Below are 6,922 nucleotides of genomic sequence, written 5' to 3'. Positions count from 1 at the left end.
ACCTTGGAGGTCTTCTAGTCCAGCGCCTGCTGAAGTAGAAGACTCTGTACCATTTCATACCCGTGGCTATCCAGTCTCTTCTTAATAACCTCCAATGATGAAGCACCCACAACATCTGAAGGCAAGTTGTCCCACTGGTTAATTGTCTTCATTGTTAGGAAGTTTATCCTTAATTCCAGGTTGCTTCTCTCCTTGACTAATTTCTATCCAACCCAATAAAATCCACTTTGCACTTTAACCACTACACAACCAAAGCTCTTTAATCATCTTTGCTACACTACAAAATAACCTTATATGAGTCAAACCATCAGTTCATCTAGCTTTGTATTCATTTCCCATGTGATCTGCATGCCTGCTTCTAATATGAAGCACAATAGTTTTATCATTTGACTCATTGGTTCCATTTTTGCCTTTTGAATGGAGAAAAATCCACATGAATATATGACAGACCACAGTAATACTTAGGGCTTCATTTAACACATAGCTAACTGAGAGAGATTAAAAGATTAAAAGAGATTAAGAGATTAAAAGCAAAGCAAAAATGAAATCCCCAAAAGTGGTAATACCAAGGAAAAATTAACATTTGTTGAGACATTTATTTTTCAAGAAAAACCTTGTGGATCTTGCCCTCTTGAACCATGTACTTTAAGGCCTGACCCATTCTTTTGACTTGAGAACCTGGGGCCACGATTAAGGCATCACTCACTGGAGGTGGTTAGCAGACCAAAAAGAAGATCCCATCTCTGCCCAATTTATATATTGGTTCCGGTTTTACATAGTTTTTGTTCAATTTAAATGCTCTTGTTTTTAATGTTTAGTATGTTAATATTTTATATTGCTATTTTTATGACACTGTAAGTTACCCAGAGTCACTCAATAGTGAGATAAGGTGGGGTTTTTTGCATCTGAGTCTAAATAGATCTTTGAGCCACAATAACAGAGTAACATAGTTGGAAGGGACCTTGGAGATCTTCTAGTCCAACCCCCTGCTCAAGCAGGAGACCCTATACCATTCCAGATAAGTGACATCCAGGCTCTTCTTGAAACCCTCCAGTGATGGAGCACCAATAACTTCTGAAGGCAAGGCATTCCACAGGTTAATTGTTCTCACTATCAAGATATTCCTCCTTAGTTCTATGTTGCTTCTCTCCTTGATTAGTTTCCATTCATTGCTTCTTTTCTTGCCATCTGGTGCAAGTCCTCAAAGATCTCTAAATTATATTACCATATTACAAATATATCAGTGTCTCTCTCTCTATGGTGTGCATATGTGTACATATATGCATAGATTTGCATTTTCTGAATTCTGTACAAATGTACAGTATGTGTTGCCTAAAATTAATACAAAGATCTCTTTGATTTCTGATTATTAATGAAACATTATCTGTTCTTGGAAGGCCTGCCAATTACAGCTAAAATGGAAATTGCATTTGATCTTAATACAATACATTTTATGATGGCACTGAAAATAGGGAAATGCAGAATTTCACATTTGAGTGACATGTTTTGAATCAGAAATGTCTTGCATCTCCCTGGAAGTCTATAAGTACAGTGAGGCTTGCTATCACTTCAATGACTTTAATAATAGTGTAGGGATTTTAGTATGATCACATTGAGCTGTATAGATTTTAATAGCATATTTCAGGAGACCTGATAAGTTTGGGCTCAAGGATGAACTGACTGTCAGGGATCTGAGAGCTTATAAACAGGTTCAGCAGAAATTTCTGCAATCACATTGCTTTTCATGCTTACACCAGTTTCTGCAGGAAATCAACGGTCTGTTGATAAAACCTAGAACTCAGCACAAGAAAACAATCTTGCATTGTTTGTGATGTTAAAAGGGCTGAAAGGGGTTATGCTGTGCATAACCCCTTGCATCTGCTGAATGAAATTCCAGGTTAAAGAACCCACCAATTTTATCCACTACTAGTCTTTATTTACTACTAGCATGCTATTGTTATTTAAGATCTTCCAAACAAACAACTGCTTTTAGCAGGTTCCCTGAAAGATCAGACAAGCTTAAATGTAACTGCTACAAGTTAGCATGGCGTATTATAAATATTTGTTGACTTGGTGAATTACATAACAGATTTGTTAATCTATTAAGCGCACCAACGTGCCTACCGTCCCTGTCTTATTGTTTCTTTTATTTTTCTTATATGTATCCATTTATTCATAACTATGTTTTTACTTATACCTATTATCTTGTAAGCAATTGACAAACCAAATAAATAAATAAATAAATAAATAAATAAATAAATAAATAAATAAATAAATAAATAAATAAATAAATAAATAAATAAATGTTTCCAAAAGGTTCTTTGTTTTCACTGCAAGATTAGATTTATCTGAAATATAAACATGGCAACAACTGTGAGTGTGTGTGTGTGTGTGCATGCACACACACATGCGCACACGCATGCCAAGAAAATTTAAATCTGAAGAATTGCACCTTCTTGCCTACATATTATTTTTGGTGGCCCAGGCCACACAATTTTAATTTGGTTACCCCAGATTATTTGGCTACTGTGAAGGTTATGTCTTTTTTTTTTACTTCCCCAACATAAATCAATGTGAAATTACAGCAGTTTGCCATATAAAATTTGACAATCCAATCCAATTTAGACTGCAAAAGGGTTAATCCTAGTTTGTTCATCCTTGCCTCATAATTTCTAATAGACTATGCAAACATTCTTCTCTACACTATCAGACTAAGCAAAAGGTCCTTAATGTCCTGTGTCTAATGTCTGTTTTTCTTTGGCAAGTAATATCAGTGGAATATGGAGGCAAAATATTGGTTTTGCTAATCTGGAAGATATATTTTTTTTCCTCCCATGGTCAGAAAAAAAACAAAACTTTTTGGGACTCCAGAAAAGTAGGGTCTGTAATAATTCTTTCATTTCTGATTGTTGTATTCTTTGCGGTTACTTTTACTTTACTTTAGAACAAAATATATCAGCTATCACTGGCATTTTTGTGACCTGCCCTCTGTGAAAAGGGTCTGATGTCACCTGGACCAAAGCTTCCTTTGGTGTCACAAAAAAAGAGAGCTGGTCTTTCCTTTATATATTTTTGAGAAAATGTGACTATCATTCTGACAATAATCAGAATCACACATCTAAACCTACACATCTCAACAGTATTATTTGAAAGTATAATAGGTTATGAGATCAAGTGTGCTGCCAACAACTTTTAAGAATAACCAAGATTTGGACAACACCAACTTGCATCCTCAAGCATTTTTCCTGTCGAGCTGCAGGATCAGCTTATTTTATTGTATAAAATGGGTATCTTCCACTTGTAACTAGTGCATGCCTCAAACTTTTTTTCTCCCTGAAGCTGGGCAGGAAGAATGTCTGAGGATGCAATTTTTTTTTTAATTTTACAATCCTTGGTTATTCTGAAAGTTGTTGACAACACTTATGATAAACTCACTGAAAACCTGCCATACTTGAAATAACACTGTTTGGATGTGTAGCTTTAGATGTGTGAATCTGACTATTGTCAGAAAGATGGGCAGATTGTTACTTGTAAAATATTCTCCCCTTTGTTAAAACTGGAAATATAGCCTTATATAATGCCACTTTATTATACACAAAAATGACAGTATACACAGCAAACGAGGTAACCATGCTGGGTTTCGTATCACAAATCCTAGTCAAACACTTCCCAAGTGTTTAGGACTGCATGATGTATTGGCAGATTATGCGAGCAGATCCCAGTAAGGTGGCCTTCTGAAGCTGACCAATGGTGATCTTGTCAGTGCCAATTGTTTTTAAGTGCTTGCCTAAGTCTTTAGGCACAGCACACAGTGTGCTGAATACCACTGGAACCACCTGCACTGGTTTATGCCAGAGTCTCTGCAGTTTGATTCTCAAGTCCTGATATCTGGTGACTTTTCAAGTTGTTTCTCATCGATTCTGCTGTCACCAGGTATGGCAATGTCTATGATCCACACTTTTTTCTGCTCCACAATTGTGATATCTGGCGTATTGTGTTCCAAAACTTTGTCAGTCTGTATTCGGAAGTCCCACAGTAGCTTTGCATGCTCATTTTCAGCCACTTTTTCAGGTTTATGATCCCACCAGTTCTTTGCTATAGGCAGATGGTAGTTGTGACACAAGTTCCAGTGGACCACCTGAGCGACTGTGTTGTGACATTGTTTGTAGTCAGTCTGAGCTATTGTCTTGCAGCAGCTCAGTATGTGATCAATGGTTTCATCTGCTTCTTTGCAGAGTCTGCATTTGGGGTCATCAGCAGATTTTTCTAGTCTGGCTTTGATTACATTTGTTCTGATGGCTTGTTCTGGGGCTGCAAGAATCAGGCTTTCTGTTTCTTTCTTCAGTGTTCCGTTGGTCAGCCATAACCAGGTCTTTTCCTTATCTACTTTTCCTTGGATCTTTTCAAGGAACTGTTCATGCAATGCTTTGTTACACCAGCTTTCAGCCCGAGTTTGCATCACTGTTTTCCTATATTGATATTTGGTTTGCTGCACTGTGGGCAGCTTCCACTTGTTGACCTCCATCAAAGCTGATTCAACACTGTCTTTCACATAATCTGCCAGAGCATGCTTCTCTTCTTCGACTGTCTGCCTCACTTGCAAAAGTCCTCTGCCACCTGCTTTTCTGGGCAAAGATAGCCTGTCAACATCCCTACGCGGGTGCAGCACCTCATCAGTTTTCTTGTTTTCCTATCCAGGCTGTCCAGCTCTGCCTGTGTCCAGTTTATGATCCCAGCAGTATATCTGAGGACAGGTATGGCCTAGGTATTTATAGCCTTGATGGTGTTACCGCCATTCAGTTTGCCTTTTATAAGTTTTCTGACCTTTTGTGTGTATTCTTTGCTGACCACACTTTTCACTTGCCCGTGCTTGATATTGTCCAGCTGCAGTATGCCCAGTAATTGTAAGCTTCGGGTTGGTGGCACTTGATGGTTTGTCCATTGGGCATTTCAATTCCATCACTTTCTACAATCTTCCCTTTCTTTAGTGCCACTGTGGTGCATTTATCCAGGCTGAACTCCATGCTGATGTCAATGCTGAAAATTCAAATTGTATTGGTCAATGACTGAATTTCAATTTCTGATTTTCCGTATAACTTCAGATCATCCACGTACAGCAGGTAAGAGATTTTCTATGAATTTTTAGCAGTTTGATAACCCAGGTTAGTTTTCTGTAAAATTGTTGACAGTGGGGTCATGGTGATGATGAACAGCAGAGGTGACAAAGTATCACCCTGGAAAATCCCTCTTTTGATGTTGACCAGTCCGTAGCTTTCACTTCCGATAAACAGTTCTGTTTTCCAGTGCTTCATCACATTTGCAGTGAAAGTACCAATGCACTTGCATATTCCGATGACATCCAGGCACTTGATGATCCAGCTGTGCAGTAGTGAATCAAATGCTTTCTTGTTGTCAATCCAAGTTGTATGCAGATTTGTTTTTCAGCTTTTGCCGTTCTCTAGAATCATTTTGTCAATCAGGAGCTGATCTTTTGTGCCTCTGCTTCCTCATTTGTTTCCTTTCTGCTCTACTGGCAAGATGTTATTTGCTTCTAGGTAGTCCTGGATTCTGTCAGCTATGATGCCAGTCAGCAGCTTGAACATGGTTGGCAGATACGTTATTGGCTTGTATTTGCAGGTGTTGCCCCTTTTCCTGGATCCTTCTGTATCAAGTAGGTTTTCCCAGGTGTTATCCATTCACTGATGTTTCCTGTCTGCAGGATCTCATTGAATTGTTTGGCCATTTTTCCATGCAGGCTGGTCAGGTATTTGAGCCAAAAACCATGCAGTTAATCATTGCCAGGAGATGTCCAGTTCTTGACTTTTTTCACTCTGTTGCTTATCATTTCAGTTATTTCCAGTTGGTCCATTTTGTTCTTGGAGAATTTCAACTCAAAGTCTCTGATCCACCCAGTATTTTTTAAAAAATAAATTTTATTGATTTTACAATTAAAACAAACCAACAACACATACATAAATGAAAGAGAGAAAAAGAAGAAAGGGAGAAGAAAATAGAAAGAAAAAAATAGAAAACAATTAAAAACATTCTCATCTTCAACAGTTTGTAAGACCTCTTTTTTATCCTTATTTTATGCCATATACACACACACAATCCTTACATATATCTGTGTATCACTACTATAGATTTATCCCATCCTCTTTTGCCTTTTAGTGTGAAGTCTACCTTTGGTCTAGCTATTTGTACTAGCAGTTTCAGCTGTTGTAGTATATTGAAGTGTCTTTATTTTTTAATGCCAAAGTTAATTTGTCCATTTCTGCACAACTTGAATTTTTTTGAATGATCATCTCCTCTGATGGAACATGAGGCTGCTTCCAACATTGTACAAAAGCCAATCTGGCCTCTGTCAAAATGTGTATTATTATATATTTCACTTTTTTTGATATTTGTTTATCAAAGATCCCTAACAGAAAGGACTCTGGTTTGAATTCGATCCGTTCTCTTGTCATTTCTTCCAGCCAATTTCTAATTTTCTGCCAATATTTTTGAGCTTCTATACAGGACCACCATATATGGAAAAAAGTTCCCTCTTTTTTTTTTTTTTGCATTTCCAGCAATTCGGACTCATATTGGGGTGCATCTTCGCTAATCTCGAAGGAGGAAGGTGCCATCTATAAAACATTTTATAGGCGTTTTCTTTGTATGCTACCGATTTTGTAATTTTATTATTTCTATCCAGACCTTTTCCCATTCTGGAAATGGGAATTTTTGTTGTAACATTTCTCAGTCTCCCACAGGTCCTTCCAAAACTGAGTAGTTGCTGTTTTCTCGGGTTTTTCAATTTTCGTATCCCCATCTGATTCAGACTCTGATAGAACCGTCTTTGGTCTGATTGGAACAATTGATTTTGTTTGCACTGGATGACACTGGCTTTGTATCTTTCAATTTTTCTTGCTGTTGTTGT

The 6,922-nt window shown here is 37.5% G+C and overlaps 1 pseudogene; it reads right to left on the bottom strand.

Moving 5' to 3' along the window:
- Window positions 1–3,677: 3,677 nt before the first annotated feature.
- Window positions 3,678–5,603, bottom strand: LOC148131394 (uncharacterized; annotated as a pseudogene).
- Window positions 5,604–6,922: the final 1,319 nt, after the last annotated feature.

The sequence above is a fragment of the Notechis scutatus genome, chromosome 3, assembly GCF_049901735.1.
Source record: "Notechis scutatus isolate UNSWTSFEM ecotype Mainland chromosome 3, rNotScu1.2, whole genome shotgun sequence".
NCBI classification, from domain to species: Eukaryota; Metazoa; Chordata; class Lepidosauria; order Squamata; family Elapidae; genus Notechis; species Notechis scutatus.
Note: the sequence above shows the minus strand (reverse complement) of the source record. Positions and strands in the feature narration are given on the sequence as shown.